The following is a 25,398-nucleotide window of genomic DNA, read 5'->3' on the forward strand; positions in this document are numbered from 1 at the left end:
AATTGATTCTAGGCTTTGTCATTGTATTAAATAATGCTTTTATATGTAACTAGCGCGGCATCAGGTGATCGAAGATCCTCCCAATTTACTATGTTACAAATTACATTGGCATCACATCCATTGTCGTTTATAAAGTAAATTATAAACTTTAAATGGTTTTAGAAGCCATACAATGCAAATTGCCCCTTATTTATCATTGCAGTCCAGCACGGATACGACCTTAGAGGCGTTCAGGCATAATCCAACGGACGTAGCGTCATACCACTGTTCGCTCGAACAAGTATTGTGCCATTGGTCCGTACCTGCGGTTCCTCTCGTACTACGCAGGAATGCTGTCGCAACAACGTTTTGTCATTAGTAGGGTAAAACTAACCTGTCTCACGACGGTCTAAACCCAGCTCACGTTCCCTTGCATGGGTGAACAATCCAACGCTTGGTGAATTTTGCTTCACAATGATAGGAAGAGCCGACATCGAAGGATCAAAAAGCGACGTCGCTATGAACGCTTGGCCGCCACAAGCCAGTTATCCCTATGGTAACTTTTCTGACACCTCTTGTTAAAAACTCTTTAAACCAAAAGGATCGATAGGCCGAGCTTTTGCTGTCCCTGTGTGTACTGAACACCGAGATCAAGTCAGCATTTGCCCTTTTGCTCTATGTGTGGTTTCTGTCCGCACTGAGCTGGCCTTGGGACACCTCCGTTATTATTTGAGAGATGTACCGCCCCAGTCAAACTCCCTACCTGGCAATGTCCTTGAATTGGATCATACCTGAGTAATTGGAGTTATACCAAATTTTCAAATCAAAAATACATAAATGCACCGTTTTATTAAAGAATTTGTTTGCGATTATATAACAAACTCGTGATACTTTGATCAAGAAGCTTGCATCAAAACCCAATACCATAAGATATAATAAATATATCCGTATAATGGCTAGGAAATGATACACGTTCCATTTAATCAAGTAAGTAAGGAAACAATAAGAGTAGTGGTATTTCATTGACGATACCAAACCGAAGTCTAATATCTCCCACTTATTCTACACCTCTTATGTCTCCTTACACTGCCAGATTAGAGTCAAGCTCAAAAGGGTCTTCTTTCCCCGCTAATTATTCCAAGCCCGTTCCCTTGGCTGTGGTTTCGCTAGATAGTAGATAGGGACAGGTGTCTATCGGATCCCTCCGAAGCTTATTTAACGTGGCGTGTTCCACACTGAAGGGATTACAACCACGGCACTCTTATACACCCACAAGTGAGTGTATAGTGCAATGTGTCTAGGTTAAGCGCCAGACCAACGCCCCGGACTAGAAGCTATAGCTATGTACATAGCAACCACCCCGGTAGCAATTCGAATGCTTACTTGTCGGGCAAGCATTCCCCCTTGCTGAGGAGCGGGATCTATCTAAATCCCTACTGATCTTTGGGTCACAGCACCCGAGTTGTATGACGCAACTCCACGTCGAACCCGAAGGCTCTACCCGCATATGGGTATCAACCACAGCCACCACGATACTCCCACATGGGGGCCAACCTCAATGAGCAGCCTTGGACAGCTGCTCAACCCGTGGTACCGAAATTACAGGCTCGGTAGGCCTTACCCCTGAAGCTCCGACAAGCTCGGATAGGGCACCCATGTCATATTAGTCGCCTCCTACGACAAGCTATGACAAGCTGTGGTAGTATTCTTCGCCGCTAGCCACACAGCAGGAGTTGATTGGGCTAAGCCCAGCGCCTGTGGTTCATCCATCCGCTGCATCCGTCCTACGCCTTGAAAAGGCAGCATCCGCGAAGACTCCTAGGAGACGCATCCGTTCTGGGGTCTCTACTACTCCCGCGACGATCCATCTTCCTTGGTCCTGAACAATTCCGAGAGCATCGAGGTCACGCAATTCATTGTACAGCCGGCATTCACATAATACGTGAAGCCAGCTCTCGTCCTCCTCCCCACATGAGCATGCGGTCGTGGTGCTGAGAGTCCTGCCGTGCAAGAATGCGTTCAGCGACCCGTGTCCTGTCAGTAAGAATCCGGCTTTTAGAGTAAAGACAAAGTCTTTCCTCTTGTAGACAAACGCTGCCTCTGGGAAGAATTCGCGAGTCACATGCCCGTGATCCGCGCTATCCCATCTGAGTTGCCACTCATTTAGCAGACGCTCGTCTAGCAGAGCCATCTTGTCCTTCCAGTTCATCCCGGTCATATCCAGTCCATGCAGCCAGTCGTTGGTATCCAGGGGGATTTCCTTCCGTAGTTTGAACTTCAAAGCAGACCGATGAGCGTCCAGATCCATTGGAGGAGCACCAGCAAGCACCTGCAGTGCCACCGTGGACACTGTGCGGCATACCGGTAGGCATCCCAAAAGGATGGTCCTCTGGCACGAGGTGAGGAGTCTTAGGGATTTACCTCTACTCACCGCCTTGTACCAGACCGAGGCACCAAAGAGTGCACATGGCATCATGAGTCCCCTATATATGGTCCTCTTTGCGCGGGAACTGAGTCCCCAATCGACTCGAAGCACCCGTGCTAGCCCTGCGACAACTCCAGACAGCCGATCTCGAAGTGCCGAGATATGCGGTAGAAAGCTCAATCGCTCGCCGACTAGGATGCCAAGGTACCGGCATTTGATGACGTACGGTAGGCTTGTTCCAGCAAAACGCACCGTCGGTCTCCTTTGTTGCGAAAGCTTCCCTTTCAGCAACATGATTGCCGTCTTGCTGGTGGACACACTCACTCCAACTTCAGATCCCCAGGCTCCCACGATGCTCATCAACTGCTCGCCTTTTCGCTCCAGATCGGCACGGGAATTCCCGTCGACGAAAAGTAGCAAGTCATCTGCATACGCGCTCACAGCACAATGTGGCTCTAAGCGCTGAAGCAGCACATCCATCAGAAGGTTCCAAATGAATGGACCACTAATGGACCCTTGCGGGCAGCCCCGTGTGACCGAGACTGTGGTTGCTTCATACCTGCTGATGATGCTTGCCCTTCGGCCGGAGAAGTAGCTTTTCCACAAGCTTATCTCACGACAGCCGACGTCGACAAGCCGATTGAGTACTGCGCTCCACTCCACATTGTCAAATGCTCCCTTGAAATCGACAAAGATTCCAAGGACGTATCGCGACGTGGTGTTGGCGACTGTGGTTGAGGCATGCCTCCAGGCATCCTCCACGCAGCGTCCAGGCCGAAATCCAAACTGCCATCTGCATCCATCCGGTAGCACCTCCTTGAGTCGATTCACCATGAGTCCTTCGAGCACCTTTCCGAACACTGGCAAAAGGCATATGCCACGATAGGACGAAGGATCGCTCCTGTCCTTGTCGGGCCCCTTTACCAGCGGTATCACTCTCGGGTGTTTCCACTCGTCAGGGAAGTATCCTTCCGAGAGGCATCGAGAGTACAGCGACGTCAGGTGCTCCGGAATGGCACGCCATACCTCCTTGACGATGCCACCCGTGATGCCATCCATACCCGGAGATCTCCGACTTTTCAGCCTGGAGACGCAGGTCGCCACCTCGAAGGATTCGAGAATTGGCGGTGCACCAGGGTGTACGTCCACGCGTGCAGTCGACTCCGCAACTGGAAAAAAGTTGCGAAGAAGCACGTTTGCGCAGTCGAGCCAATTTACGACAAGCGCGCCGTTCGACCGAAGACATCCGAGATCGGTTGTCTTCTTCCGGCCTCGGCATATTCGGTAGACATGCCCCCATGGATCATCTTTGTGCCGTCCCACGAAGTCCCGCCAGTTTTGCTCCTTTGTCGTCAGGATAAGCTTCTTGTACTGGGCTGAAGCAAGCCTCAGACCAGCAGCAAGTTGCCCAGCGTCATCGGTGCCACTCCGACGAGCTTCCTGCAGCCTCCGCCTCAGTCTCCGGACCTCTTGGCGTTTGGTACTTAGTTCAGGATTCCACCATATTACTTTTCTCCTTTCTGCAGGTATCCTGCGCCCCATCACTCTGTCGCACACGTCCTGTACGGTAGAGCGGAGGGCAGACACTCGTTCATCCAACGGCGATTCCTCCAGTTCCTCGAGACCTCCCGCTGCACTCCTCAATTCTTCACCGAATCTTCGCCAACTTACATTGGAGAGTCTCCATTGCGGTACCGGAGCTAGGCTCTCAACGGCCCTATTGGGATCTGGGGTAACCTCAACAGTGATAATGTTGTGGTCACTGAGATCCCAGAAGTCTACTCTCCACTCGAACATAGCCCATGCTCGCGCTGCTTCGTTGGCAAAGGTCACGTCGATATCGCTACTGGAGCGAATATTATCAAACGTGAACACCTGGCTGGCTGTGTTGAGCACACAGGCACCGCTTGCGATGATCCACTCGGTCAAGTGCTGTCCCCGTTCGCGGCGCAGACTATCTCCAGAGTTGGGTGGAGATTTACTGAACCACATGGGGGACACGGCGTTAGCATCTATTCCGAGGATTGTCGGTGTCGTGCTGGCTAACAGCAGGACCGAATCCAGGTAGTCGGTGTAGGGCTCCAGAGCAGCTCTATGCCGGCAGTATGCGGAGGCCAGAAAGATAGTGCCGTATCTTCCCGTGACACTCACGCACACTCCGTACTCCGTCGTCAGGCTCTCGATGGGCATGCAGATGGCGCTTGCATCATCCACTATGATGGCGGCTTTCCTCCTTCTGTCGGCGAAGATCCTCATCCCTCCAGGGAGTCCAGTGATCCTTTGGGCTGCGTCCACGTAGGGCTCCTGGACTAGTGCGAACAGGTGGCCAGCATCTCTCACCCGCTTGGCAAGCTCGATGAAAGCGCAGCGGCCTCTACCACAATTCGCTTGGATGAAACTAAACATATTAGTGTCTAGCTTGCACCCTCGCTAGCAGTGCGCCATAGATCGGGCAACCACCCGAGAGCATGAAGTGCCCTGAGGGTAGCCCTTATGGCGGCAGTTTCGGCATTCCACCGGGTTCCTGCACTGCGCCGCGACGTGGTCGTCCTGTCCGCACTGGCGGCAGACCTGATTTTTGTTCCGGCAGTCGACCAGTTTGTGGTCGAAACCTAGGCATCTATGACATGCGTAGGTGCGCACCTGTGAACGGCATCTGTACGAGAACCACTTCACGTACACTCTGCCTTCCAAAACGGCCAGCGCCTGGTCGTTTACCTCCAGCGTCACATTAATTGTGGCGCCGTTTTCGGCTGACCAGGGCTTTGTGGCCAGGACTACCGCCTTCTGGAAGTCCTTCATGGACCATCCCTCGAAGTTCTTCTCCTTCAGCTCCATCATGAACTCCTCGTGCCCGATAGTGGTGTCCACGTCCTGGACGATCACCCGGGGCTTCGCGGCGGTGTTCTGCGACACCTTGAGGCCAACTTCGGCGAACTTGGCGGATGCGACGACCTTTGTCATCTCCGCCTGAGATGGCGTGCGAATAATCGCGCCGCCCCTCTTGAGTTCTCGCACCTCGTGCACCCTAACGCCCAGGGCGGGCGCAACCTCTTTGCGGATTTTGTCCGCAATCTGTCGTCCCGAAAGTGCCGGGTCGTCACAAGCAACGACCGCGGACCACGTTTCGCGAATGGCGCTTCGTGGTGCGGCTACAGGGGCAGCAGGTTGCGCCGCGAGGTGCGCGCCTCGTGCAGCGGTGGCTGCGTAGGAGGCAACCGAAGCGACCGGTGTCAGTGCTGGCTGTCTCCTGGCACGATCTTCCAACACTCCAAATTGCACCATCATGGCAGCGATGACCTCCTCATACCGATTTATCGTCTCCTGGATTTCCCCTGCCAACCGCGGGGTGGTCGCCGAGGAAACGAGTGCCTTCGAGTGAGCTATGCGGATATCCGCTAGCACTCCCGCGATGGCACCGCTACCCTTCATCACCCTCTCCGTTATGGAGAGCACGGGTGCTGGGGCAACAAACGTTGCAGCGTTGTCAGCGGCAGCTGCAGGGACATTTGCGGCTGGCTTCACGGCGGTGACTCCATATGCGGCAGCATTCCCGGCGGCATTTTCGGCGGCACTCTCGGCGACATTTCCAGTGGCATTTCCGGCGGCGTTCGCTACTGCGATCGCAGCGGCCTTCGCAGCAGCCTTCGCGGTGGCCTTCATTGCGGCGAGTTTAGCGACGATGGACTGAGACTCGTCGTCAGCTACCGGTGCAGCTGGGTGCGTCGGCATCTCAAGGGACGATGGTGCGTCCTCTTCCTCGAATGGCTCCGGCGTGTCCTGCGCACCACCCACGGCGACCACCTTCGCACGCGATGCCTCCCTCGGCGTCGCCTTGTGCCCCTTGCCACGCTTGCGTCCTCTTCCACCGCGGGTTGAGCTACACGCGCGACTGCTGCCACTCTCGCTTCCCGACTCGGCAAGCTCCATTTTGGTGATAGATGATGCCATCTATCGGCCAAAACCCTAACTAAAAATTTAGTTAAGTTGGGACTTACACCCGTTTCTCTTTTCGCTGATCCGGTAGCCCGATCAGCTGATTTGCTGATGCTCCGATGCTTGAACCACTTAGCGAAGACACACACTATTAGCCGAGTTCCACACCCAACAGCTGTTACCAGGCGGTCTGTGCCTAAATAAGGCAAACGCCTCTCTCGAAGAGAGCGTCTCTCTCACCACGCACGTGGTGCGATGGAAAATTCCCGAATGGAAAACGCGAATTTCCCACTGTCAGCACACTTTTTCACTCAGAAAACACGCACAACGTATTTGCACACGCGAAATACAAATTTCGACACTATTTGCAGCACCGTGGCTAGCGTATTACCGCAGATATTCGATTTCCTCGCGGAGCGTACGAAAAACACGTCTACTCCGTGAGCAATCCAAAATCGACTGTGAGTAGATAGGGACAGTAGGAATCTCGTTAATCCATTCATGCGCGTCACTAATTAGATGACGAGGCATTTGGCTACCTTAAGAGAGTCATAGTTACTCCCGCCGTTGACCCGCGCTTACTTGAATTTCTTCACTTTGACATTCAGAGCACTGGGCAGAAATCACATTGTGTCAACACCCGCTAGGGCCATCACAATGCTTTGTTTTAATTAGACAGTCGGATTCCCCAAGTCCGTGCCAGTTCTGAATTGATTGTTAATTGATAATCGTTATAATTAATAAGAACTAATTGGTTTGACCCAATTAGTATTCTTAAAAATTTTAGCAAGAAAGTTCCACAATTGGCTACGTAACTAACTATCCGGGGAACAAGTAACTAACATAAATGCTAGAAACTCTATTTACCCAGAACGAGCACATAAACCATGTTATTGTTTCCCAATCAAGCCCGACTATCTCAATCTTCAGAGCCAATCCTTATCCCGAAGTTACGGATCTAATTTGCCGACTTCCCTTACCTACATTATTCTATCGACTAGAGACTCTTCACCTTGGAGACCAGCTGCGGATATTGGTACGGCCTGTTGAGAAGTTTGCGTGTCCCCACCATAAATTTTCAAGGTCCGAGGAGAAAATATCGACACAACAGTATATGTCATGCTCTTCTAGCCCATCTACCATATCTCTCTGCGAAAGACTTCCATGGTAGTACGGCTATAAAACAGAAAAGAAAACTCTTCCGATATCTCTCGACGGCTTCTTTATGGTCGTTCCTGTTGCCAGGATGAGCACGAGGCCCATATTTAATAACAAACGGATACTCAACAGGTTACGGAATTGGAACCGTATTCCCTTTCGTTCAAAATTATTCAAGTATATTATATTAGCTTGATTTGTATATATTGCGTTTTTGGTTTTACTTGAAAATTTTCGGCTTTCGCCTTGAACTTAGGACCGACTAACTCGTGATCAACCACTGTTCACACGAAACCCTTCTCCACTTCAGTCCTCCAAGGTCTCATTCGATTATTTGCTACTACCACCAAGATCTGTACCAATGGCAGCTCCATGCAGGCTTACGCCAAACACTTCTACGCATACCATTGTACCTTCCTACTCACTAAAGTTTCAAAATTTATATCACAAGTAATATAAATCATCTACTTTAGCGGTAATGTATAGGTATACAACTTAAGCGCCATCCATTTTAAGGGCTAGTTGCTTCGGCAGGTGAGTTGTTACACACTCCTTAGCGGATTTCGACTTCCATGATCACCGTCCTGCTGTTTTAAGCAACCAACGCCTTTCATGGTATCTGCATGAGTTGTTAATTTGGGCACCGTAACATTACGTTTGGTTCATCCCACAGCGCCAGTTCTGCTTACCAAAAGTGGCCCACTGGGCACATTATATCATAACCTTAAACTTCATATCAAGAAAGTTAAGGTTCTTACCCATTTAAAGTTTGAGAATAGGTTAAGATCGTTTCGACCCTAAGGCCTCTAATCATTCGCTTTACCAGATAAGATTATTTTATATAATATTAAAATGCACCAGCTATCCTGAGGGAAACTTCGGAAGGAACCAGCTACTAGATGGTTCGATTGGTCTTTCGCCCCTATACTCAATTCTGACAATCGATTTGCACGTCAGAACTGTTTCGGTCTTCCATCAGGGTTTCCCCTGACTTCAACCTGATCAAGTATAGTTCACCATCTTTCGGGTCACAGCATATATGCTCAAGGTACGTTCCAGTTAGAGGCATAAATAATATAAATATCATTATACATAACTATATAGAACGCCCCGGGATTGTGTTAATTAGCTATAAATAGTTAAAAAACTAATCCCATTATTAGTCAAGTTAATTACGCTATTAGGTTTATATCCCAATAACTTGCACATATGTTAGACTCCTTGGTCCGTGTTTCAAGACGGGTCCCGAAGGTATCCTGAATCTTTCGCATTGTTAATCCTACAAGTGCATATAATAAACACAAAAATCAATGATAATCATGCCATTATATAATTCCGAAAAATTAACGCACTGTATTCATATAAATCTATCAGCACTTTATCAAATTAATAACATTTATTCTGTGTTAAAATGCAAGCAATTTAATTTGAATAAACTATAAGTTATATTTTATGATAAATTTGGTATGCTAATAGATTACAATGTCCTTATATGGAAAAAATGCACACTATTATCATAATATTGTTTAAATATTACAATTTTAATGATGAATTTTCCATAACGGATATTCAGGTTCATCGGGCTTAACCTCTAAGCAGTTTCACGTACTGTTTAACTCTCTATTCAGAGTTCTTTTCAACTTTCCCTCACGGTACTTGTTTACTATCGGTCTCATGGTTATATTTAGTTTTAGATGGAGTTTACCACCCACTTAGTGCTGCACTATCAAGCAACACGACTCTTTGGAAACATCATCTAGTAATCATTAACGTTATACGGGCCTGGCACCCTCTATGGGTAAATGGCCTCATTTAAGAAGGACTTAAATCGTTAATTTCTCATACTAGAATATTGACGCTCCATACACTGCATCTCACATTTGCCATATAGACAAAGTGACTTAGTGCTGAACTGATTTCTTTTCGCTCGCCGCTACTAAGAAAATCCTTGTTAGTTTCTTTTCCTCCCCTAATTAATATGCTTAAATTCAGGGGGTAGTCCCATATGAGTTGAGGTTGTATATAACTTTTATTTGCAATTAATTCTTTATATATAATGATAAAACATTTTATTAAATTCGTTTAAAGCTGACGTATATATATATTAATGGCATTTATTTGTAACGAATTAACGAAGATTAATAATATTGTCAACGTTTTTCATATTTCAAATCATTAATAAGAGACAATTCTAGATAATATTTTATGCTAGACATTTCTCACTAGTATTTGATTGAAAAAGAAAATATTCCTCTTCGGTTTTCTCAAAGTTTAATTACAATTGTGAGATAAGGTTTTTCATATATTTGTTAATATTATGAATAAAATAATTAAATTATTTTTATCCAATAATATACCATATGCTTATAAAATTTTATTATAAAATTTGTATAAACAACTTAATTAGCATAGTCTTACAACCCTCAACCATATGTAGTCCAAGCAGCACTATAAAATTAATTAAAGTACATAACAGCATGGACTGCGATATGCGTTCAAAATGTCGATGTTCATGTGTCCTGCAGTTCACACGATGACGCACAGTTTGCTGCGTTCTTCATCGACCCATGAGCCGAGTGATCCACCGCTTAGAGTTTTATAATATTGGTTTTAAATTTGGTCAAATATGTTTTTATTGAAAGAAATTAAAAATACACCATTTTACTGGCATATATCAATTCCTTCAATAAATGTATTTATATACCTAAAATAAATGCTGCGAAATGTCTTAGTTTTATATAAACAATATATATCAAAGTATTATTTGTAATGGCATTTGTTTGTTAATATATATTGATAATTTTATATAAAACATTAACCTGAAACCAGGTACAACATTGTATATTTTAGGTTGTTGCATTATCCAATGTATGATCATCATCAAATTAGTTGGCCAATACATCTCGCAACGCGTGTATATTATGGTCCATATACACACAAAAGTTTATAATAAATATATAAAATATATTTTATTATATTAATAATTCGATTTGCTTGTTCGAATTTTATGGTTGTTTCTATTTAATTTATTTGTAATAATATTATATTATTACAATATTTCGATTTGCTTGTTCGAAATTTATTTGATCTTTTACTTTTAAGATCATATTTTTGGTATAATTATTATTATAATTATTATGTATATATATATATATATTGGTAATTTGTATTAAATTTGTATTAACAAATTTTTTTATTAACGGTAAGGATATTATACAATAATGATCCTTCCGCAGGTTCACCTACGGAAACCTTGTTACGACTTTTACTTCCTCTAAATAATCAAGTTCGGTCAACTTTTGCGAAACAACCGTAACACACAAGGCGTCACAGTGATCACGTCCGGAGACCTCACTAAATAATTCAATCGGTAGTAGCGACGGGCGGTGTGTACAAAGGGCAGGGACGTAATCAATGCGAGTTAATGACTCACACTTACTGGGAATTCCAAGTTCATGTGAACAGTTTCAGTTCACAATCCCAAGCATGAAAGTGGTTCAGCGGTTTACCCGGACCTCTCGGTCTAGGAAATACACGTTGATACTTTCATTGTAGCGCGCGTGCAGCCCAGGACATCTGTTATTGCTCAATCTCATTATTGCTAGACGCAATTTGTCCATTTAAGAAGCTAGTGTCCTTATAATGGGACAAACCAACAGGTACGGCTCCACTTATATAAACACATTCAAACACAATAAACATTTTACTGCCACCATGAATGAAGGCTATATAAGCTTCAACACCATAATCCTGAAGATATCTATTTAATATATTTGAGTCTCGTTCGTTATCGGAATTAACCAGACAAATCACTCCACGAACTAAGAACGGCCATGCACCACCACCCATAGATTCGAGAAAGAGCTATCAATCTGTCTTACACACTTATGTTCGGACCTGGTAAGTTTTCCCGTGTTGAGTCAAATTAAGCCGCAGGCTCCACTCCTGGTGGTGCCCTTCCGTCAATTCCTTTAAGTTTCAGCTTTGCAACCATACTTCCCCGGAGCCCAAAAGCTTTGGTTTCCCGGGAAGCGACTGAGAGAGCCATAAAAGTAGCTACACCCAATTGCTAGCTGGCATCGTTTATGGTTAGAACTAGGGCGGTATCTGATCGCCTTCGAACCTCTAACTTTCGTTCTTGATTAATGAAAACATCTTTGGCAAATGCTTTCGCTTAAGTTAGTCTTACGACGGTCCAAGAATTTCACCTCTCGCGTCGTAATACTAATGCCCCCAAACTGCTTCTATTAATCATTACCTCTTGATCTGAAAACCAATGAAAGCAGAACAGAGGTCTTATTTCATTATCCCATGCACAGAATATTCAGGCATTTGAAGCCTGCTTTAAGCACTCTAATTTGTTCAAAGTAATTGTACCGGCCCACAATAACACTCGTTTAAGAGCACTAATGCAGGTTTTTAAATAGGAGGAACATATGAAAAAATACAAGTATTTAAACACATATAAGAACTCCACCGGTAATACGCTTACATACATAAAGGTATAGTACTAACCACAATTGTAAGTTGTACTACCCGTATGAAGCACAAGTTCAACTACGAACGTTTTAACCGCAACAACTTTAATATACGCTATTGGAGCTGGAATTACCGCGGCTGCTGGCACCAGACTTGCCCTCCAATTGGTCCTTGTTAAAGGATTTAAAGTGTACTCATTCCAATTACAGGGCCTCGGATATGAGTCCTGTATTGTTATTTTTCGTCACTACCTCCCCGAGCTGGGAGTGGGTAATTTACGCGCCTGCTGCCTTCCTTAGATGTGGTAGCCGTTTCTCAGGCTCCCTCTCCGGAATCGAACCCTGATTCCCCGTTACCCGTTGCAACCATGGTAGTCCTAGATACTACCATCAAAAGTTGATAGGGCAGACATTTGAAAGATCTGTCGTCGGTACAAGACCATACGATCTGCATGTTATCTAGAGTTCAACCAATATAACGATCTTGCGATCGCTTGGTTTTAGCCTAATAAAAGCACATGTCCCATAAGGTTCATGTTTTAATTGCATGTATTAGCTCTAGAATTACCACAGTTATCCAAGTAACTGTTAACGATCTAAGGAACCATAACTGATATAATGAGCCTTTTGCGGTTTCACTTTTAATTCGTGTGTACTTAGACATGCATGGCTTAATCTTTGAGACAAGCATATAACTACTGGCAGGATCAACCAGAATAATGTTTTCGTTCATATTTCATTCATATTTTTTGAATAGAAATTAGTAATATAAATATAATAGATTTTATTTCCATTTTATATGTTCGGTTTTTCTTAAATATTGATTTTAATTCAATATTTTTTTTTGCTTTGTGAAATAATTCTATTTTAATTCGAATACGGCCATTTTTATATGGCATTCGTATACGTTCTTTAATTTTTACTTGTTTCGCCACTAATATAACAAGTTTATAATTGATGTTAAAGAAAAAGTACAACTTTTTTATAACACAATTTTCAATATATATTGTTCTTTCTATAAGTTTTTATTATATTATATATACATATTTCATTCTAAAATATCATTTTTGTTCAACATACATAATTATTGTATCCACACATGTACAATTTTTGTTTAACCAATATAAATATTGAGTTAAATCATTTGCATTTTGATGATAAATTTAAAATTTATCTTTTCCATATAACTCTCTGGTAATATATGATATAAAACCGAGCGCATATGAAATTATTTTGATCACTAATATTGCAATTATATTTTATTATAATGCTTTTTGTAAACACATTGTACCGGCAAGCGATACTCTGTGCCCAAACGACAGGGGATATAATAATTTAATATAAATTATCATATATACCTGCCACCAAAGATTAACGATAAAAGTCGGAAACAATTTGTTATTCTATATATAATAGAAACTTGACCTCTGTTTCACCTTATTATCATGGGTTTATAATATTAACCGCGTAGCCAAGTCTTAATTTCATTTAAGAAACAAATTTATACGGATAATATTTTGATTTTAATATATGTTGTTCTATTGATAACAAAAGTATATATTATAATATATTTTGTTCAATAGTAGATGGACTACTTACTGTACCATCCTTATTTTTTATTATTATTGATATACATTATATTGACAACAGCATATGATATTCATATGGTTTGTTCAATAATTAATTGGTGGACAACCACTGACCATCCTATAGTAGTTTTTGGCCACGACGTCTAAATATCGAAATTATTTAATTCCGTTTGCCACCCATACGATAGATATTAACTATCTATAATAATAATGTGTACGCATAAAATATTATATGTATATATATAGACCAACAGACAAGCACTTCACCCTATAGTAGTTTTTGGCCACGACGTCTATATATCGGGCATATTTAATTCTCTTTGCCACCCAACCAAAGATATTCACTTTTTTATATAAAGTATTATTTGATCATATTAATATAACCAATTATTTCTGCCATATTCATATAATTTCTTTATGAATTATTTTTTGGTCATATCCATATAATCTATATGCCGTATCCATATAATGAATACGGCATATCCATACAACTAGCCATATTTGTATGTCAATGTATATTTTATTATACATTTTTTTTCTTTATACATATAATATGGTATTTCCATATCGCTATAATTGAATTATATGTATAAGATATCATTTATATATAGCATTGCCAAAATAATATGATAAACATAAATTTTGAACAATACGGCCGGTCGGCGAGCACTGCCTCCCTATATATGTTTTTGGCCACGACGTCTAAATATTGGGTATTTTTCGTACTGCGGCCCCGGTGTATGTAAATTGGGCATATTTCGTACTGATGCCAACATATCTATATGACTCATTATTTTCTTCCATATCAATATAACTTCTTTTATTTCCATATTCAAGTTATTTCTTTATTTGCCATATCAATATAAAATATTTTTTGGTCATATTTATATAATCTATATGCCGTATCCATATAATGAATACGGCATATCCATACAACTAGCCATATTTGTATGTCAATGTATATTTTATTATACATTTTTTTTCTTTATACATATAATATGGTATTTCCATATCGCTATAATTGAATTATATGTATAAGATATCATTTATATATAGCATTGCCAAAATAATATGATAAACATAAATTTTGAACAATACGGCCGGTCGGCGAGCACTGCCTCCCTATATATGTTTTTGGCCACGACGTCTAAATATTGGGTATTTTTCGTACTGCGGCCCCGGTGTATGTAAATTGGGCATATTTCGTACTGATGCCAACATATCTATATGACTCATTATTTTCTTCCATATCAATATAACTTCTTTTATTTCCATATTCAAGTAATTTCTTTATTTGCCATATCAATATAAAATATTTTTGGTCATATTTATATAATCTATATGCCGTATCCATATAATGAATACGGCATATCCATACAACTAGCCATATTTGTATGTCAATGTATATTTTATTATACATTTTTTTTCTTTATACATATAATATGGTATTTCCATATCGCTATAATTGAATTATATGTATAAGATATCATTTATATATAGCATTGCCAAAATAATATGATAAACATAAATTTTGAACAATACGGCCGGTCGGCGAGCACTGCCTCCCTATATATGTTTTTGGCCACGACGTCTAAATATTGGGTATTTTTCGTACTGCGGCCCCGGTGTATGTAAATTGGGCATATTTCGTACTGATGCCAACATATCTATATGACTCATTATTTTCTTCCATATCAATATAACTTCTTTTATTTCCATATTCAAGTAATTTCTTTATTTGCCATATCAATATAAAATATTTTTTGGTCATATTTATATAATCTATATGCCGTATCCATATAATGAATACGGCATATCCATACAACTAGCCATATTTGTATGTCAATGTATATTTTATTATACATTTTTTTTCTTTATACATATAATATGGTATTTCCATATCGCTATAATTGAATTATATGTATAAGATATCATTTATATATAGCATTGCCAAAATAATATGATAAACATAAATTTTGAACAATACGGCCGGTCGGCGAGCACTGCCTCCCTGGCCACGACGTCTAAATATTGGGTATTTTTCGTACTGCGGCCCGGTGTATGTAAATTGGGCATATTTCGTACTGATGATCTATATGTCCTAAATATTTGGGTATTTATCCGTATCCTGCGGCTCGGTGTATGTATAATTGGGCATTTATATATCGTACTGATGCCACCATATCCATATAACATATTTTACTTGTTCCATATCCATATAACTTATATAATATAATTAATTTTTTCCATACCTATAACTATTAAACTAATTTTTTTCCATATCCATACTGAACTTATTATTTTTCCATATCCATATAACTCGTTTTTCCATATCCACACTAGAATTTAGTATTTATCCCATATCCATATAAATCATTATTTACCATATCAATATAAATAATATTTTCCATATTCATACTAGAACTTATTATTTCTTTAATATTCATATAACTCAATATTTTTTCATATCCATACTAGAACTTATTTTTTCCATATCCATACTAGAACTTATAAATTTTCCCATATTCATATAACTAATTTTTTTCATATCCATACTAGAACATTATATTTTTGCCATATCTAGATAACTCATTTTATTCCATATCCATACTAGAACTTATTATTTCTTTAATATCCATATAACTTAATATTTTTCCATAACCATACAAGAACATTGTAATATTCCAATATCAATAGAACTAATTTTTTTCATATCCATACTAGAACCTAATTTATATCCATATAACTTATTATTTACTATTACAATATAATTAATTTTTTCCATATCCATACTAGAGCTTATTATCTCTTCAATATCCATAAAACTCAATATTTTTTCATATCCATACTAGAACTGATTATTTTTCCCATATCCATACTAGAACTCAGTATTCTTCCCATATCCATACTACAACTTAGTATTTTTCCCATATGCATATAACTCATTATTTAGCATATCAATATAACTAATTTTTTTCCATATCCATACTAGAACTTATTATTTCTTTAATATCCATATAACTCAATATTTTTTTATATCCATACTAGAACTTATTATTTTTCCCATATCCATACTAGAACTTATAAATTTTCCCATATTCATATAACTAATTTTTTTCATATCCATACTAGAACATTAAATTTTTTGCCATATCTATATAACTCATTTTATTCCATATCCATACTAGAACTTATTATTTCTTTAATATCCATATAACTCAATATTTTTTCATATCCATACTAGAACTTATCATTTTTCCCATATTCATATAACTCATTTTTCCATATCCATACTAGAACTCTGTATTCTTTTCCATATCCATATAACTCATTTTTTTTTTCATATCCATACTAGAACTTATTATTTTTCCCATATCCACATAACTCATTTTTTTCATATCCATACTAGAACTTGTTATTTTTCCCATATCCATATAACTCATTTTTTTCATATCCATACTAGAACTTAATATTATTTTCATATCCATATAACTCATGTTTGGACTTGGAATATTTTTATACACGTCACTAATAGGATGACGATTCAGTTGGCTACCTTAAGAGGTACATATACTTGCATATGTCTCTTACTTGTATGTTCGGACTTAGAATATTTTTATACACGTCACTAATAGGATGACGATTCAGTTGGCTACCTTAAGAGGTACATATACTTGCATATGTCTCTTACTTGTATGTTCGGACTTAGAATATTTTTATACACGTCACTAATAGGATGACGATTCAGTTGGCTACCTTAAGAGGTACATATACTTGCATATGTCTCTTATTTGCATGTTCGGACTTAGAATATTTTTATACGCGTCACTAATAGGATGACGATTCAGTTGGCTACCTTAAGAGGTACATATACTTGCATATGTCTCTTACTTGTATGTTCGGACTTAGAATATTTTATACACGTCACTAATAGGATGACGATTCAGTTGGCTACCTTAAGAGGTACAAATACTTGCATATGTCTCTTACTTGAATGTTCGTACTTAGAATTATACTATACACGTCACTAATAGGATGACGATTCAGTTGGCTACCTTAAGAGGTACATATACTTGCATATGTCTCTTACTTGTATGTTCGGACTTAGAATATTTGTATACACGTCACTAATAGGATGACGATTCAGTTGGCTACCTTAAGAAGTACATATACTTGCATATGTCTCTTATTTGCATGTTCGGACTTAGAATATTTTTATACGCGTCACTAATAGGATGACGATACATATGGCTACCATTGTTAAATATATTTAAATAAAATTTATTTAAATATAATTATTATTTTATATATATATATTTTATATATATATATATTCTGACTTAAAAAAGCCAAACAAAATAAACACAATTAAATTTATGTTTATTATCGAATCATCAAGCAAAGGATAAGCTTCAGTGGATCGCAGTATGGCAGCTGCTCAACCACTTACAACACCTTGCCTGTTACAAAAGTCGTTTACAATTGATTCTAGGCTTTGTCATTGTATTAAATAATGCTTTTATATGTAACTAGCGCGGCATCAGGTGATCGAAGATCCTCCCAATTTACTATGTTACAAATTACATTGGCATCACATCCATTGTCGTTTATAAAGTAAATTATAAACTTTAAATGGTTTAGAAGCCATACAATGCAAATTGCCCCTTATTTATCATTGCAGTCCAGCACGGATACGACCTTAGAGGCGTTCAGGCATAATCCAACGGACGTAGCGTCATACCACTGTTCGCTCGAACAAGTATTGTGCCATTGGTCCGTACCTGCGGTTCCTCTCGTACTACGCAGGAATGCTGTCGCAACAACGTTTTGTCATTAGTAGGGTAAAACTAACCTGTCTCACGACGGTCTAAACCCAGCTCACGTTCCCTTGCATGGGTGAACAATCCAACGCTTGGTGAATTTTGCTTCACAATGATAGGAAGAGCCGACATCGAAGGATCAAAAAGCGACGTCGCTATGAACGCTTGGCCGCCACAAGCCAGTTATCCCTATGGTAACTTTTCTGACACCTCTTGTTAAAAACTCTTTAAACCAAAAGGATCGATAGGCCGAGCTTTTGCTGTCCCTGTGTGTACTGAACACCGAGATCAAGTCAGCATTTGCCCTTTTGCTCTATGTGTGGTTTCTGTCCGCACTGAGCTGGCCTTGGGACACCTCCGTTATTATTTGAGAGATGTACCGCCCCAGTCAAACTCCCTACCTGGCAATGTCCTTGAATTGGATCATACCTGAGTAATTGGAGTTATACCAAATTTTCAAATCAAAAATACATAAATGCACCGTTTTATTAAAGAATTTGTTTGCGATTATATAACAAACTCGTGATACTTTGATCAAGAAGCTTGCATCAAAACCCAATACCATAAGATATAATAAATATATCCGTATAATGGCTAGGAAATGATACACGTTCCATTTAATCAAGTAAGTAAGGAAACAATAAGAGTAGTGGTATTTCATTGACGATACCAAACCGAAGTCTAATATCTCCCACTTATTCTACACCTCTTATGTCTCCTTACACTGCCAGATTAGAGTCAAGCTCAAAAGGGTCTTCTTTCCCCGCTAATTATTCCAAGCCCGTTCCCTTGGCTGTGGTTTCGCTAGATAGTAGATAGGGACAGTAGGAATCTCGTTAATCCATTCATGCGCGTCACTAATTAGATGACGAGGCATTTGGCTACCTTAAGAGAGTCATAGTTACTCCCGCCGTTGACCCGCGCTTACTTGAATTTCTTCACTTTGACATTCAGAGCACTGGGCAGAAATCACATTGTGTCAACACCCGCTAGGGCCATCACAATGCTTTGTTTTAATTAGACAGTCGGATTCCCCAAGTCCGTGCCAGTTCTGAATTGATTGTTAATTGATAATCGTTATAATTAATAAGAACTAATTGGTTTGACCCAATTAGTATTCTTAAAAATTTTAGCAAGAAAGTTCCACAATTGGCTACGTAACTAACTATCCGGGGAACAAGTAACTAACATAAATGCTAGAAACTCTATTTACCCAGAACGAGCACATAAACCATGTTATTGTTTCCCAATCAAGCCCGACTATCTCAATCTTCAGAGCCAATCCTTATCCCGAAGTTACGGATCTAATTTGCCGACTTCCCTTACCTACATTATTCTATCGACTAGAGACTCTTCACCTTGGAGACCAGCTGCGGATATTGGTACGGCCTGTTGAGAAGTTTGCGTGTCCCCACCATAAATTTTCAAGGTCCGAGGAGAAAATATCGACACAACAGTATATGTCATGCTCTTCTAGCCCATCTACCATATCTCTCTGCGAAAGACTTCCATGGTAGTACGGCTATAAAACAGAAAAGAAAACTCTTCCGATATCTCTCGACGGCTTCTTTATGGTCGTTCCTGTTGCCAGGATGAGCACGAGGCCCATATTTAATAACAAACGGATACTCAACAGGTTACGGAATTGGAACCGTATTCCCTTTCGTTCAAAATTATTCAAGTATATTATATTAGCTTGATTTGTATATATTGCGTTTTTGGTTTTACTTGAAAATTTTCGGCTTTCGCCTTGAACTTAGGACCGACTAACTCGTGATCAACCACTGTTCACACGAAACCCTTCTCCACTTCAGTCCTCCAAGGTCTCATTCGATTATTTGCTACTACCACCAAGATCTGTACCAATGGCAGCTCCATGCAGGCTTACGCCAAACACTTCTACGCATACCATTGTACCTTCCTACTCACTAAAGTTTCAAAATTTATATCACAAGTAATATAAATCATCTACTTTAGCGGTAATGTATAGGTATACAACTTAAGCGCCATCCATTTTAAGGGCTAGTTGCTTCGGCAGGTGAGTTGTTACACACTCCTTAGCGGATTTCGACTTCCATGATCACCGTCCTGCTGTTTTAAGCAACCAACGCCTTTCATGGTATCTGCATGAGTTGTTAATTTGGGCACCGTAACATTACGTTTGGTTCATCCCACAGCGCCAGTTCTGCTTACCAAAAGTGGCCCACTGGGCACATTATATCATAACCTTAAACTTCATATCAAGAAAGTTAAGGTTCTTACCCATTTAAAGTTTGAGAATAGGTTAAGATCGTTTCGACCCTAAGGCCTCTAATCATTCGCTTTACCAGATAAGATTATTTTATATAATATTAAAATGCACCAGCTATCCTGAGGGAAACTTCGGAAGGAACCAGCTACTAGATGGTTCGATTGGTCTTTCGCCCCTATACTCAATTCTGACAATCGATTTGCACGTCAGAACTGTTTCGGTCTTCCATCAGGGTTTCCCCTGACTTCAACCTGATCAAGTATAGTTCACCATCTTTCGGGTCACAGCATATATGCTCAAGGTACGTTCCAGTTAGAGGCATAAATAATATAAATATCATTATACATAACTATATAGAACGCCCCGGGATTGTGTTAATTAGCTATAAATAGTTAAAAAACTAATCCCATTATTAGTCAAGTTAATTACGCTATTAGGTTTATATCCCAATAACTTGCACATATGTTAGACTCCTTGGTCCGTGTTTCAAGACGGGTCCCGAAGGTATCCTGAATCTTTCGCATTGTTAATCCTACAAGTGCATATAATAAACACAAAAATCAATGATAATCATGCCATTATATAATTCCGAAAAATTAACGCACTGTATTCATATAAATCTATCAGCACTTTATCAAATTAATAACATTTATTCTGTGTTAAAATGCAAGCAATTTAATTTGAATAAACTATAAGTTATATTTTATGATAAATTTGGTATGCTAATAGATTACAATGTCCTTATATGGAAAAAATGCACACTATTATCATAATATTGTTTAAATATTACAATTTTAATGATGAATTTTCCATAACGGATATTCAGGTTCATCGGGCTTAACCTCTAAGCAGTTTCACGTACTGTTTAACTCTCTATTCAGAGTTCTTTTCAACTTTCCCTCACGGTACTTGTTTACTATCGGTCTCATGGTTATATTTAGTTTTAGATGGAGTTTACCACCCACTTAGTGCTGCACTATCAAGCAACACGACTCTTTGGAAACATCATCTAGTAATCATTAACGTTATACGGGCCTGGCACCCTCTATGGGTAAATGGCCTCATTTAAGAAGGACTTAAATCGTTAATTTCTCATACTAGAATATTGACGCTCCATACACTGCATCTCACATTTGCCATATAGACAAAGTGACTTAGTGCTGAACTGATTTCTTTTCGCTCGCCGCTACTAAGAAAATCCTTGTTAGTTTCTTTTCCTCCCCTAATTAATATGCTTAAATTCAGGGGGTAGTCCCATATGAGTTGAGGTTGTATATAACTTTTATTTGCAATTAATTCTTTATATATAATGATAAAACATTTTATTAAATTCGTTTAAAGCTGACGTATATATATATTAATGGCATTTATTTGTAACGAATTAACGAAGAATAATAATATTGTCAACGTTTTTCATATTTCAAATCATTAATAAGAGACAATTCTAGATAATATTTTATGCTAGACATTTCTCAGTATTATTTGATTGAAAAAGAAAATATTCCTCTTCGTTTTTCTCAAAGTTTAATTACTATTGTGAGATAATGTTTTTCATATATTTGTTAATATTATGAATAAAATAATTAAATTATTTTTATCCAATAATATACCATATGCTTATAAAATTTTATTATAAAATTTGTATAAACAACTTAATTAGCATAGTCTTACAACCCTCAACCATATGTAGTCCAAGCAGCACTATAAAATTAAGTACATAACAGCATGGACTGCGATATGCGTTCAAAATGTCGATGTTCATGTGTCCTGCAGTTCACACGATGACGCACAGTTTGCTGCGTTCTTCATCGACCCATGAGCCGAGTGATCCACCGCTTAGAGTTTTATAATATTGGTTTTAAATTTGGTCAAATATGTTTTTATTGAAAGAAATTAAAAATACACCATTTTACTGGCATATATCAATTCCTTCAATAAATGTATTTATATACCTAAAATAAATGCTGCGAAATGTCTTAGTTTTATATAAACAATATATATCAAAGTATTATTTGTAATGGCATTTGGTTGTTAATATATATTGATAATTTTATATAAAACATTAACCTGAAACCAGGTACAACATTGTATATTTTAGGTTGTTGCATTATCCAATGTATGATCATCATCAAATTAGTTGGCCAATACATCTCGCAACGCGTGTATATTATGGTCCATATACACACAAAAGTTTATAATAAATATATAAAATATATTTTATTATATTAATAATTCGATTTGCTTGTTCGAATTTTATGTTGTTTCTATTTAATTTATTTGTAATAATATTATATTATTACAATATTTCGATTTGCTTGTTCGAAATTTATTTGATCTTTTACTTTTAAGATCATATTTTTGGTATAATTATTATTATAATTATTATGTATATATATATATATATTGGTAATTTGTATTAAATTTGTATTAACAAATTTTTTTATTAACGGTAAGGATATTATACAATAATGATCCTTCCGCAGGTTCACCTACGGAAACCTTGTTACGACTTTTACTTCCTCTAAATAATCAAGTTCGGTCAACTTTTGCGAAACAACCGTAACACACAAGGCGTCACAGTGATCACGTCCGGAGACCTCACTAAATAATTCAATCGGTAGTAGCGACGGGCGGTGTGTACAAAGGGCAGGGACGTAATCAATGCGAGTTAATGACTCACACTTACTGGGAATTCCAAGTTCATGTGAACAGTTTCAGTTCACAATCCCAAGCATGAAAGTGGTTCAGCGGTTTACCCGGACCTCTCGGTCTAGGAAATACACGTTGATACTTTCATTGTAGCGCGCGTGCAGCCCAGGACATCTAAGGGCATCACAGACCTGTTATTGCTCAATCTCATTATTGCTAGACGCAATTTGTCCATTTAAGAAGCTAGTGTCCTTATAATGGGACAAACCAACAGGTACGGCTCCACTTATATAAACACATTCAAACACAATAAACATTTTACTGCCACCATGAATGAAGGCTATATAAGCTTCAACACCATAATCCTGAAGATATCTATTTAATATATTTGAGTCTCGTTCGTTATCGGAATTAACCAGACAAATCACTCCACGAACTAAGAACGGCCATGCACCACCACCCATAGATTCGAGAAAGAGCTATCAATCTGTCTTACACACTTATGTTCGGACCTGGTAAGTTTTCCCGTGTTGAGTCAAATTAAGCCGCAGGCTCCACTCCTGGTGGTGCCCTTCCGTCAATTCCTTTAAGTTTCAGCTTTGCAACCATACTTCCCCCGGAGCCCAAAAGCTTTGGTTTCCCGGGAAGCGACTGAGAGAGCCATAAAAGTAGCTACACCCAATTGCTAGCTGGCATCGTTTATGGTTAGAACTAGGGCGGTATCTGATCGCCTTCGAACCTCTAACTTTCGTTCTTGATTAATGAAAACATCTTTGGCAAATGCTTTCGCTTAAGTTAGTCTTACGACGGTCCAAGAATTTCACCTCTCGCGTCGTAATACTAATGCCCCCAAACTGCTTCTATTAATCATTACCTCTTGATCTGAAAACCAATGAAAGCAGAACAGAGGTCTTATTTCATTATCCCATGCACAGAATATTCAGGCATTTGAAGCCTGCTTTAAGCACTCTAATTTGTTCAAAGTAATTGTACCGGCCACAATAACACTCGTTTAAGAGCACTAATGCAGGTTTTTAAATAGGAGGAACATATGAAAAAATACAAGTATTTAAACACATATAAGAACTCCACCGGTAATACGCTTACATACATAAAGGTATAGTACTAACCACAATTGTAAGTTGTACTACCCGTATGAAGCACAAGTTCAACTACGAACGTTTTAACCGCAACAACTTTAATATACGCTATTGGAGCTGGAATTACCGCGGCTGCTGGCACCAGACTTGCCCTCCAATTGGTCCTTGTTAAAGGATTTAAAGTGTACTCATTCCAATTACAGTCCGTCGTATATGTGTCCTGTTTTGTTATTTTTCGTCACTACCTCCCCGTGCTGGGAGTGGGTAATTTACGCGCCTGCTGCCTTCCTTAGATGTGGTAGCCGTTTCTCAGGCCCTCTCCGGAATCGAACCCTGATTCCCCGTTACCCGTTGCAACCATGGTAGTCCTAGATACTACCATCAAAAGTTGATAGGGCAGACATTTGAAAGATCTGTCGTCGGTACAAGACCATACGATCTGCATGTTATCTAGAGTTCAACCAATATAACGATCTTGCGATCGCTTGGTTTTAGCCTAATAAAAGCACATGTCCCATAAGGTTCATGTTTTAATTGCATGTATTAGCTCTAGAATTACCACAGTTATCCAAGTAACTGTTAACGATCTAAGGAACCATAACTGATATAATGAGCCTTGCGGTTTCACTTTTAATTCGTGTGTACTTAGACATGCATGGCTTAATCTTTGAGACAAGCATATAACTACTGGCAGGATCAACCAGAATAATGTTTCGTTCATATTTCATCATATTTTTTGAATAGAAATTAGTAATATAAATATAATAGATTTTATTTGCATTTAAAATGTTCGGTTTTTCTTAAATATTGATTTTAATTCAATATTTTTTTTAGCTTTGTGAAATAATTCTATTTTAATTCGAATACGGCCATTTTTATATGGCATTCGTATACGTTCTTTAATTTTTACTTGTTTCGCCACTAATATAACAAGTTTATAATTGATGTTAAAGAAAAGTACAACTTTTTTATAACACAATTTTCAATATATATGTTCTTTTATAAGTTTTTAT

The 25,398-nt window shown here is 39.2% G+C and overlaps 1 long non-coding RNA gene, 4 other non-coding genes and 2 pseudogenes across 5 annotated transcripts; 1 reads left to right on the forward strand and 6 right to left on the reverse strand.

Annotated features, from left to right (window-relative positions):
• The first annotated feature begins 1,028 nt into the window (after positions 1–1,028).
• Positions 1,029–6,989, forward strand: LOC138914645 (uncharacterized). Its single transcript, XR_011420466.1, has 2 exons — positions 1,029–1,166; positions 6,820–6,989. It is a non-coding gene; the product is annotated as an uncharacterized lncRNA (long non-coding RNA).
• Positions 6,776–9,517, reverse strand: LOC138914651 (large subunit ribosomal RNA; annotated as a pseudogene).
• Positions 9,518–9,915: 398 nt separating this feature from the next.
• On the reverse strand, positions 9,916–10,094 carry LOC138914655 (5.8S ribosomal RNA). Its single transcript, XR_011420473.1, has one exon. It is a non-coding gene; the product is annotated as a 5.8S ribosomal RNA (ribosomal RNA).
• Positions 10,095–10,717: 623 nt separating this feature from the next.
• LOC138914649 (small subunit ribosomal RNA) lies at positions 10,718–12,694 on the reverse strand (annotated as a pseudogene).
• Positions 12,695–17,951: 5,257 nt separating this feature from the next.
• On the reverse strand, positions 17,952–21,908 carry LOC138914650 (large subunit ribosomal RNA). Its single transcript, XR_011420470.1, has one exon. It is a non-coding gene; the product is annotated as a large subunit ribosomal RNA (ribosomal RNA).
• Positions 21,909–22,306: 398 nt separating this feature from the next.
• Positions 22,307–22,480, reverse strand: LOC138914646 (5.8S ribosomal RNA). The gene has a single exon (XR_011420467.1). It is a non-coding gene; the product is annotated as a 5.8S ribosomal RNA (ribosomal RNA).
• A 622-nt stretch (positions 22,481–23,102) lies between these two features.
• Positions 23,103–25,092, reverse strand: LOC138914648 (small subunit ribosomal RNA). The gene has a single exon (XR_011420469.1). It is a non-coding gene; the product is annotated as a small subunit ribosomal RNA (ribosomal RNA).
• Positions 25,093–25,398: the final 306 nt, after the last annotated feature.

Source organism: Drosophila takahashii, unplaced genomic scaffold (assembly GCF_030179915.1).
Source record: "Drosophila takahashii strain IR98-3 E-12201 unplaced genomic scaffold, DtakHiC1v2 scaffold_70, whole genome shotgun sequence".
NCBI lineage: Eukaryota > Metazoa > Arthropoda > Insecta > Diptera > Drosophilidae > Drosophila > Drosophila takahashii.